General features: G+C 42.5%; 1 pseudogene across 2 annotated transcripts; it reads right to left on the bottom strand.

The window, feature by feature from the left end:
* Positions 1-6,475: 6,475 nt before the first annotated feature.
* Positions 6,476-10,656, bottom strand: LOC310781058 (thioredoxin-like protein 4A pseudogene; annotated as a pseudogene). 2 transcript variants are annotated; one of them, XR_014554057.1, is made up of 2 exons: positions 8,256-8,387; positions 6,476-8,009 (listed from the first exon to the last, which is right to left on the bottom strand). The product of XR_014554057.1 is annotated as a thioredoxin-like protein 4A pseudogene (transcript). The 2 variants fall into 2 exon arrangements; XR_014554056.1 differs by lacking the exon at positions 8,256-8,387 and adding an exon at positions 10,592-10,656 and having other exon boundaries at positions 6,477-8,009.
* Between the last annotated feature and the right edge of the window lie 1,112 nt (positions 10,657-11,768).

Here is an 11,768-nt window from a genome sequence, read left to right as displayed (position 1 = left end):
TACTTAATTACTTAATTATTACCTGTCCATTAGTTACTCTTTTTGTGTACCCTATTGTAAAGTGGTGCATCATACTCAGTAGTTTATGAATACTGAATCATTACTTAATTATTACCTGTCCATTAGTTACTCTTTTCGTGTACCCTATTGTAAAGTGGTGCATCATACTCTGTAGTTTATGAGTACTGAATCATTACCTGTCCATTTGTTACTCTTTTCGCACCCTAACATAAAGTGAAAGATATCCTTATCAAATAAACACTCCCTCTAGGTGAGATTCAAACCCTGAACCCCAAGATTGTTAAATTGTAAGTCAGGTTCTCTACCATCTGAGCTAACCAGCCTGTTATTTGGTAGAGCCATACTATAGGTCTGTAGAGTCAGAGACTAAGTATTATGTCCTATCCACATACTACTTTCTGTTCAAGTACTTATAGTTTTTAAGATATATTCCACCCAAATACTACCTTCTCTCCAAATACCAGTACTTATAGTTTTAAGGGTATATTCCATCCAAATACTACTTCAGGTCCAAGTACTTAGGTATGTTTCAGCCAAATACTACTTCTAAGTCTAAGTACTTGTAAGTAATTGGACAGAAAGTAGTATTTGGGTGGAACATACCTTTAAACTATAATACTTGGTCTCCAGCTCTACATTCGATAGTATGGCTCCAACAAGTAACAGGCTGGTTAGCTCAGATGGTAGAGAACCAGACTTACAATTTAACAATCTTGGGGTTCAGGGTTCGAATCTCACCTGGAGGGAGTGTTTATTTGATAAGGATATCTTTCACTTTATATTAGGGTGCAAAAAGAGTAACAAATGGACAGGTAATGATTCAGTACTCATAAACTACAGAGTATGATGCACCACTTTACAATAGGGTACACAAAAAGAGTAACTAATGGACAGGTAATAATTAAGTAATGATTCAGTATTCATAAACTACTGAGTATGATGCACCACTTTACAATAGGGTACACAAAAAGAGTAACTAATGGACAGGTAATAATTAAGTAATTAAGTAATGAATAACTAACAATTAACTATATACTCCCAAACTGACCATTGACTAACCATTAACTAATGAGTAATTACTCTACTAAGGAACTAACAACTAATCATGAACTAATGATTAACTACTATACTCACAATGTATGATTAACTAATGATTAACTAATACATTCATGCACTGACATTTTGGAATCATTAAGTAATGATTAACTACTCTATTCACGAGCTGACATTTAGTAATCATTAGGTAATGATTAACTACTCTACTCAGAAAATTAGATACTAATCATTAACTAATGACTACCTACTCATTAACTATGATTAACTAGTGATTGACTAATGCCAAATTTTTCATTAACTACTCATTAAATGGCTATTAGTTAATGGTTAGTTTACTAGTAACTACTATAGTATTTGTGTACGTTATTGTAAAGTGTTACCGGAACAACAAACCCTCTGATGCCACCATCAGGAACAACAAACCTGGAGCCCCCTCCTCATGGTGGGGGCTGTAAACAAAGCTCCCTGTCACAAAACCCCCGTGCAGTCGCTCCTAGACCACCCCAAAACCCCCATCCCACCCCAAAACCCCCATCCCACCTCATCACTTCACTTCCCCTCATCTCTAACCCAGCATCCAGGCAACCCAACGCAGGGATTCCCTTTTGAATGATATTGTACAGTAATAGTGTAACATTCATAATTTATTTTTGTCTGAGTTTTGAGGGAAAATTCAGGAACTCTGTACATTCTCTGAAATGAACAAACAAAAGAAGAACAACGACAAAAGACACATTTTGAAAGTGAGAATGGGCTGACTGTTGGTGAGAGACTGGATGGAATGTATGAAGATACAGATGATGATGGTGAGCAGGAAGAGGAGGATGCAGTGAAGGGTTGATGCGTGGGAGGCAGGCTGATAATGATGGGGTTATAATAGATCTTGTGCGATGCCGATGTGTGCGTCTGTCAGTGATCGCTGCTCTCTCAGGTGACCCGCCCAGACCGGCAGCGACCACAACAAGAGTCCTGATCTGGGGTCAGCAGGACTGTGAGCATCTTACTGCATTAGACCGACAAAAAAAAAACACACACACACACAGTAACCAGCACTGTCTCCATGATGACGACAGTATAACCCAGCTGCTTTATCACTGTCTCCATGATGATGACAGTATAACCCAGCTGCTTTATCACTGTCTCCATGATGACGACAGTATAACCCAGCTGCTTTATCAAGAGATGACAGTACATAGCCCCTCCCCCACGAGGGACACCATGACAACAGTGTGATCACCAGCATGAACAGCCCATCCCTGTCCCCCCCCCCCCCCCCCCTTCCCCGCCCCGGTCTGTCTAGTCTTCTGGATCCCCGCTGATACATCCCAGCATGTCTGTGTGGCTTGCAAAATGCTGCCAGAAGACTGCATGACGTGGACAAAGCTAGTAAGAGAGAGGAGATGCAGACTCAGCGGACATGAAGGGATACAAACAAACGACAGAAGACCTCCCTCCTCTCGACCCGGCGGCTCATCCTTCTTCTCCCGTCTGGACCACATCGTCATCATCGTCACGAATCAAGATGTCACGAGCAGCTGGCGAGTTGTCAGTGTGTTTACCAACACCAAGGCCGTTTCTCAATAAGCATTCTTGTGTGTTCTTGCGTTCTTGTGTCCCTGTGAAACGTCATCAGTCGCAGCCCAAGTACTGTTCCAATACAAAGTTCACATTTCGCCAAGAACGCTTAAAATTCCCGGATGTGTTCTCGACACGCCCACTTTACCGAGGATGCTCTGGTTGGTGACTTGTGTCAACTTGGCAAGGCAGATATCCCAGCATGCATTTCGGCATAAGCAGAGGCAGAACGCAGCAGAGAAGACGCCATAAGCTCCGGAAAGTTTTTTACAATTTAAAGTTTTATTTCATCACTAAATTAATTTCTGATGACTTTTGATGCCTGCAAGCAGGGTAGTAGGTTTCAATAAGTGCCACTTTACGAACATTTATGGCGAAAAATGGCAAAAAGTTCCAGAGCACAATTGGCTGAATCTACATCAGCTGAGCTTTTTATTTGTGTAGTACTGCAGGCGGCCTCTGCGCTGGTATTGCGCAATACTCTCAAGAACGCATCGTCTCAAACTGCCAACAGCGTCATGTGTGCTTGTGACCTAGCAAGTTAATTCTTCCAAGAACGACTAGCAAGAACGTTCTCCCCAAGAACCCAAGAACAAGAATGCATTCTTGGTATTGAGAAACGGCCCAAGCCTTTTCTCTCCATCATTACAGTTTCAAGTCTCATCTCAGGATTGCTCTAGAACTGTGAGGAACCAGACTGGACCAATGATTGTGTGTTGGAATGTTCTGGAGTGGCACATTATTATGAACCATGCAGGTATATTACAAAGTCTTAAGGATAGCCTTGATGTTCAACCCTTTATTGTTGTATGTAAACGGACATTAATGTCATTAATGTCATGTAGACGAGTTTTTAGTTTGAGTCGCAATCACGGTGCAGTATCCCCTTATCTTAAAGGAGAACTTACCTCCAAAACACTTTTTTTCAGCTTTTAACCAATATATATGACTTTGGGGGTGATGTGTGAAGAATTCTGGTCAGAATTTCCACATTTGACACCAAACTGTTGCCATTTTACCATTTGTATCATTTTTCAGCAGCATATCTGGCATAAGCGCCCTCTTAGGGTCAAAGACTGCTTTTTTTTTCTCTCTCAAATGAATGGGATATTTGACACGTCGTTACGTCACGGTGTTCCCAAAGACTATGGGATTTCAAGATAATTACTCCCCTACCCCCCCTGTACCCTTTCAGCTCCTCAGAACTCCAAGCCTATTCTTATTGAAGTTTGCTCTTAAAATACTGAACCAAACGTCGTCAAAGTTGGCACATGTCTTAATTATAGTTAGTTTCCCGCTGAATGTGTCATTACTTTATTGATATCTTACCTGGATAAGCTCGAATGATGATGTTTATATTATCAGTCCGAGTTGCAAGGACTGTCTCCAGCCCAGGCAGGCGAGAGTCGTACTGTTACATGGACGAGCCCCAAGCTCCGCGGGCGCGCGCAGCAGGCCAGCAGCAGCTGGGCTCTCTGTGCTCTGAGCAGCAGAGAGAGCAGTCTGATATTTCCGCAAACAAATATGGTCGCAGTTTAGCGCACATGTAAAATATAACGCTATACTACGACGTGACAACGTGACAAAGCTTCTCTAAACATATCGGCTAATATAATATCATCACTGTGTACAAGCAACGCCAACTTTTATGGAAATCAAGTCAGCAGAGCAGAGCGACTGGCTCTGTCTGTGTGTGTGTGCTGCTCGGGGGGATTCGCATGGGAACAGTGTGAGGAGGAGAAGAGCTCTGCGCTGCCTCCTGCGCCCCCCCAAAACGCAAATTAAAAACGGATTTCATTGCGCGGTTTATCTCTAGTTAGACGAGGGAATTACGTGGAGAAATCTCGCATTGTGTTACCCCAGAGCGAGAGGTTTGTCCTCACTGTGTGCTGTGTGCTGCGAGCAGCGAGGCTCTTAACGTAAGTTTAGACAAGCCACATGCAAGCCACGCACACACACATGGGACAAAATGGGACAAAAATAATTAAATTTCTAGTTCGCCACTGAATGGCCAAATTGATATAACTATCAACCATTTCAGGATTTTCTGTTTCCATACAGGCCACCAGCGTTGGCTAATTGTTGATATTTATAAAGATATCGCCCCTCTCAAATAAATTATTTTTGAGGCAGTAGGCAAACTGTAATGGCGTCGATTTCCGAAAAAAAATCTTGACTTAACACAGCCAAAGAGTCTAGTATAGACAAGAGTATATGTCATTTCTTGGTTTTTTCCATAGGTATTTTCAAATCACTGTTCTAATACATATCTAGGGGGTAAGTCCTCCTTTAAAGTCACTGTAGGTTTCAGAGTCTAACCCATTTCCCATTTTCTAGCAGGGTAACAACATTCTGTCTGATATGAGTGTCTGTGCGTGATGTGACACCAACTGTGCTGTTTAGTGAAATGCAATGTCCCAAATACAGGCACCTGATTGTTTCCTGTGCTGCAATGAATGGAACAGCAATAACGTAGCTCGACGATGCTCAGGTTGCTAGCTCAGGATATGGGGTGTCTAGCTGGCTGGACACAACACAGTGTGACTGGTGGCTAGAGGATAGCAGCGAGTGGCAAACAAAATGAGAGATGCTATATTTTTAAACTGTCCCTTTTTGTCAACTTGCCTCTTTCCTGGTTTGATGCTCAGGGTTTAATTTGCAGATTGGGAGCCTGAGCAATATATGAAACAGCCACTAGATGGCGACAGCTACAATGATTTACTTTGCCTTGTGTTATATACAGTAAATGTACTGGCTTCATTCCCTTTTTCTACAGCAGGTCTATTTGAGTCTAATCGTAGGATTCCAGCAATATTACTTTTTTTGTCTCGTTCTCTTTGTAAAGGGATACTGCACCTTTTGGAGAGCGATGATTTTAGCCCCGTTTCAGTGTTTGTCCTCCACTTCAATGATTTCCTAGTTAAAATAGCCAGCCAGGGTTGACTGATAACGAGCTACATGTCCACATGTCAGCTGAAGCGTATGAAGATGGCTGTAAGGAATATAAGCCAGAGACAAGCTGCTCATGGGTTTCTACAAGCTCATCTCAGTGTTAGTTGCGCCTGTATATATAGAGATCTGTCAATGTCATGTGACCCCCACTTGACGTATCGCACGGCTCGCTCAGAGCTTTGGGCTTCTGTCGCTGACCAGCTGACTGGTTGACAATAAAGCAGGAAATGATTTAAAACAATACCCATCTGTGTTGCAGTCAGATCAAGGTGCTGAACCCAAAGCGCTGTCTGCTGATGGAATCTTTTGCTATAAAGCTTTGGAAAAATAGGCTACTTAGCACAGGGTTCCCTTTCCAAGAGCCTGTCCTCAACCTCCTTCACTCTGTTTACGTGCTGTGAACTCAAGTATAACTCTAGTGTATTGTAACGACTGGGTCATCAGACGAAGGTGTTAATATAACACTGTCTTTCTGGCATTATATCCTGTGAAGTATGATTGTTGTAAAGATTTAATTTAATTTTAATCTTGTTTTGTTTTTCTTTGTAGCTGGCCTACATGATTATTGAATTTAATTTATTATTATGAATGACTGGTCAGGTGTAGCGTTGTTTTTAATTTCAGGCAGCTTTAGAAATGTTATGTAGGCTCTTGTCTTATGATTTCTCCTGATAAGTAGTATTGAAAGGAAGCACAACAAATTGGTTTGGGAAGAGGACAGTGTTGCATAGTAAAAAAAAAAAAGGCATTGTCATATCATTTATCTTTTTTTCCCATCCATGTACCATTCATCAATTAGATCCTCATGTACAATTATAGGGCAATCGGTAGAGTGCATAGGCCTACCTCTGCCACGGTGTGGTGGTGTTCCGTGAATCTGTTTGGAAGTTAAGGGCCTTTCTGTGATTAGACACACACCTATTGCCACACATCCGTTTGGCCAGTGGGCATGGAAAGTGAATCACTTTTAAGTTGGCCGATAACCTGCTTTTCTGCCAAGGTTCGTGCAAATCCGTTCATCACTTTTTATGATATTCTGCTGACAAACCGACAGACGGGCGAAAAAACATAACCTTTGGCCCTGCTAACTCCGTGGCGGAGGTAAATTCTCAATTCATGTCACAGACATAGACTATGGATTTAGCTTTACATCAATAACCGGTCCGTCAAAGGACCGTCACAACAGGGTAAATTAAACTTGATGTCTGGGGACGTGATGCAGGTTTTAGATCAACGATCTCTCCCTCTCCTCTAATCAAAATGCTAGTTACTTACACCTGAGTCTCTGTGAAAGTGTCTCTAACTCTGGACATCGTGTTGCCTCATTCCATGTATCAAACATCTCTTTCTTTGGTTTCCAATTCCATCTCCTGTTGAATGGCATTATGATCAACCAATCCTGTCAAGTTCCTGTATTACTCAGTGTACAGTGCAATGGGTGTCCAGGAGAATAAAATCTGAGCAAACAACTGCATGGAATAAATGCTGATGTACTGTACCCAACACCTTGCAGTCTGTGTCTCTCTCTTCTCTGCTCAAATACAACATGACCACTGATTTTAAACTTTACAATTTGCCCATAATGTAAAAGTGATCAGATGGAAAATAACAGACTCAGACTCAGACTCAGACTGCAAAAATATATGTTTATTTGAAGATGGGGTCCCCTCATCTTTAATGCAGTGAAATGCCCTAAATAACTTCTACACTTGGCCTATCTTTGCCTGCCGGAAAACACCGGGCATTTTTTTTTTTTTTTATATATATATCACAGTAATAACGTTTATTGACAAAATAAGAAAATTGTCCTGTTTCACCGGGGATGAGGAAAACGTGAGTGAAAAAAAAGTTGGTTTTCCTTGACTTCTGCCACATATAATCTATTCGCCATCACATGTCACAACATAAGAGGAAAACAACTGGACTCCCCAAAAAATGGAAGAAAAAAAATCAATATCTGTATTTTGTAGAATAATCCTTAGGCGATACCACCAGACCTCTTCCTTTCCTTGCCCCTCGGTAAACTGTTTCAACAATGTCTATCATCTCCTGCTTGTCCTCCATGGTCCAGTTGATCTTGTTGTTGTTGCCAGTGCCCAAATCAATCATGATGTGTTTGTTCCTGAAGAAGAACATGAGGGTGCAGGGGTCGTACAGCTCGTACATCTTGTTGAAGTCAGGCACCTCTGTGATGTCCACCAGGTAAGTGACTGCAAAGTTCTTCACCTTCTCAGCTATGCTGTAGAGTACTTCGTCCATCTTCATACATGTCGGGTCCCAGTCGTGGCCAAAGCGGATGACCAAAACTCTGTCCTCCTCGGACAGAATGGCCTGGTCAACCTGCCAGCCATTGTGGAGATGTGGGAGCATGTACGACATCTTGATCCCGCACTGTTCTTTCCTCACTGTGGAAAAACAACACTTGTTATAGTGCGTGATGATACGGTGATTCACGTCGGGGAAGCGAAAGTTAAATGCAGATTTATCTTATATTATAACGTTAGTGATCTGATGGTGACCAAGTTAGCCAGCTAACGTTATCGGACAGCCGTGAGCTAAAGCTAGGATAACGTTAGCTGGGCATTCAGAAAGAGCAACGGATGACAATTTTAAATTAGGAAACTAGTATATTATTGAGATACGGCACCTACCGTAAAGAAACAGCTAACGCTATACAGGCTGATAAACAGTGATTTGTCTGGGAGGAAAAAATATATAGTATAAGATACTATAAGGCACAACAATCTGTTAGCGCTAGCTTGTTCCTGTTCGTTGTTTACGTGCTATGCACGTCATCAGCGAGCGACCGTCTGACGTCACTACGCAGACACGCAGCGTGATTCCGTCATGTCATGCGTAATTACGAACTGGATAGGGGACATGCCACGCCCACCCATGCATTCGGACGGAGCTTGCTCATTGGCGCATGAAGCCATACCGGGCGTTTGGGGTTTGAACAAACACACAGGCTCGTTTGAGATGACTGCCGCCTCGCCTGGAAAGCAGACGAGAGCAGGCGAGCACAGTCAGGCGAGGCGTCAACAAGTCGAACACCCCCGCTGCTGCTTTTCTTCTTCTACAGTTTGGTTTAACAGCGGTTTGTAAACAAATTAAAACATGCATTAGCGCCACCCACACTCACTGCTCAAATAACACAGATCTTCAGATTCCTTATTTTTATTTTAATGTAGGCATTCCAGGTGGTATTTATGTAAAATATTGAGTGACAGCTTGGAATAGATATAAAATTGAAGTTTCTACACTTCACTGTGGGTTTGTGATGCACCTGTGTTGAACCAATGGGTGCTCAGCTTGATGAGTCTTACGGTACGTGCACATCATGAAGCGCTCGGCGGCTTGCCTGCTGAAAAAGCCGCTTTGACGCTGCATCTTGATAGGCTGTCTTGCTCTATTTCCGTGTCTGATTGGTCCATTTACCTCGCGCCCCCTGCCGCTGGAACCGCCCACAGCGTTTCACTGTCGCAGAGCGTGAAACGCTGTGGGCGGTTCCAGCGGCAGGGGGCGCGAGGTAAATGGACCAATCAGACACGGAAATAGAGCAAGACAGCCTATCAAGATGCAGCGTCAAAGCGGCTTTTTCAGCAGGCAAGCCGCCGAGCGCTTCATGATGTGCACGTACCGTTACAGACTCGTTTGAGATGAGCAAATTCTGCACAGATTCGACCAGCGCCTTGCTTGCCCCGTTGCATGATGGTTAGAAAGTTGTCCGACTTGCTCCGTCCTGCCCGACTGCGTGAGTCACGTGACTCTCGCGAGAGCAGATTTGGAGCAAGGCGCCGCAGTTGCTCCCCACCAACTGCGCCCGACTGTGGATGACAGAGGATGACGAGAAACGCATCGAGCTGAGCGCCCATTGGTTCAACACAGGTGCATCACAAACCCACAGTGAAGTGTAGAAACTTCAATTTTATATCTATTCCAAGCTGTCACTCCATATTTTACATAAATACCACCTGGAATGCCTACATTAAAATAAAAATAAGGAATCTGAAGATCTGTGTTATTTGAGCAGTGAGTGTGGGTGGCGCTAATGCATGTTTTAATTTGTTTACAAACCGCTGTTAAACCAAACTGTAGAAGAAGAAAAGCAGCAGCGAGTGTGCCGTCGGGGGTGTTCGACTTGTTGACGCCTCGCCTGACTGGGCTCGTGTTACACCCTGAAAAGGGGGAAACTCAATGAGATACACGGAGACAGAGCTGTTTCTTTGATGGTAGCTTCATCGAGAATGCAAGTATTTACATAGGTACAATTATTCTTTTCAACGTGATATAATCCAGCATTTTCTCAGATTGCAAGGTCAATTTGAATCTAATAATCTTTAATCTAATAATCTAATTTCTTCTTTCTTTCACAGGTAACCAGGTAAGTGCATTCTTAATAACAGGCAAGTACAAATATTTCACTTTTTCTTTAACAGTTCAAATCAAATGTCACAGGTAAGTATCCAGGAAAATCGATAAACAAACTTCAATGACCAAACTAATCTTCTATGTATTGAAAAATAAACAATATAACATTACCATGTGTCTTGTCTCTTTACTATAAACTTGTTCCTTTTTACAGATTGTTACTCCAAGAATGAATACAAATGCTTTAGCAACACTGATTAATCACACACATAAACATTATGTAGTCTTGCCAGATATAATCCAGCTACTGCTAAGATTAGCAACTTTACACTCTGTATCATGTGTTTCACTAAACTAACCCTAATCAAAACGCGAACGCACGCAATGCAGATTGCACCAATAATGGTCACGTTACGCTCCGTGCTGGCACTGAAAGAATGCACTTTAGCTATTAGCTATTAGCTATTAGCTAGCTGCTACACAGAAAAGCAAATAACAAATAGAAACGAAATACTGCTACCAAAACAATCAACATTCGGTCCGGACATTCACAAACTACAAATGAACAATTTAGCAGACATATTCCACAGTTTCAGAGTGTAAATACTCTATTTACCTGAAAAGGGGGAAACTCAATGAGATACACGGAGACAGAGCTGTTTCTTTGATGGTAGCTTCATCGAGAATGCGCAAGATGGCTGATGCTCCCCCTTGTGGACGTCTATGCTTGTGGACTTTTGCAGACATGACTAATCGATCGCAGGCATCAAGACTCTACAGGTAGATCACAGATTAACGTAGACAGGTGGGTAATGGCTAGAGCTCCCTCTTGCGGACTCTGCAGGTAATTACTATACTTTTCCAAAGTTTTACCTTGTTTTCAATTGATCTCACATGAATTACATGTTAACTGTCTTAACTTATTCTTCAGGAATGAAACATTTTAACCTATTTCAGGACTTGAACCTTTTTATAGGACTTTTCACATCGACAGGCATGACCTATTTATGAATGAATTCCATTTTTAGCATCTATGACTGTTTGTCTATTATTGACTATTGATTATCAAGGATGAGCTTCCCAATAAAATCAATCTATCACACTCGCCTGCTCTCGCCTGCTTTCCAGGCGAGGCGGCAGTCATCTCAAACGAGCCAGACTGTGATCACCTACCTACGTGATCTCCTTTTGACGGGGAGGAGTCAAACCAGAGACCTTTAATATTGGGAAGAGACACCCCACTCCAGGCGCAGGCTCCGCCAATTGTAAGAAATTGTGTACTCTTCCGGTCTCCTCCTAAATGGGCCTTGTTATCAGAGCCGTATAATAGAAGAGTTCCGACATCTCCATTCACTCCAATGGACCAGTTTTTTTTCCAGGAAGTAGAAAGTGGAACTCTTGAGTAAAAAAAAGCAGCACTGTCGAGTTGCAACAAAATAGACAGTGTTGTACTTTGAAAGGGTTTTTCATCCCTTGAAATGAATCAAATTGTACATTATCGGCTTTATTTTCGCATGCAAAAGTAGCGCGAGACCCATTCCTGGCTGTTCATTGGCTAATGAGTCTCGCATTTTGGTCCTCTGCTGACGCCACTCTCTTACTAGAGGACACTACTTGTTATCAGCTTGTGATTGGCTGACTGTCAATGGTATGAAACTTCATTGGCTGACCAGTCTCCTAAGGAGGCGTGGCAGTGGCGAAACCTCCGCGGCACAGATACAGGAAGTGACTGGAGGTTAGGGTGTTAAAGGCATTAAAGGTCTCTACACAAACCCAGGCACTGAGGAGGGGGC

The sequence above is a fragment of the Poromitra crassiceps genome (assembly GCF_964638095.1).
Source record: "Poromitra crassiceps genome assembly, chromosome: 8".
Taxonomy (NCBI): domain Eukaryota; kingdom Metazoa; phylum Chordata; class Actinopteri; order Beryciformes; family Melamphaidae; genus Poromitra; species Poromitra crassiceps.
The sequence above is the reverse complement of the archived record's forward strand: the minus strand, read 5'-3'. Positions and strand labels throughout refer to the sequence as shown.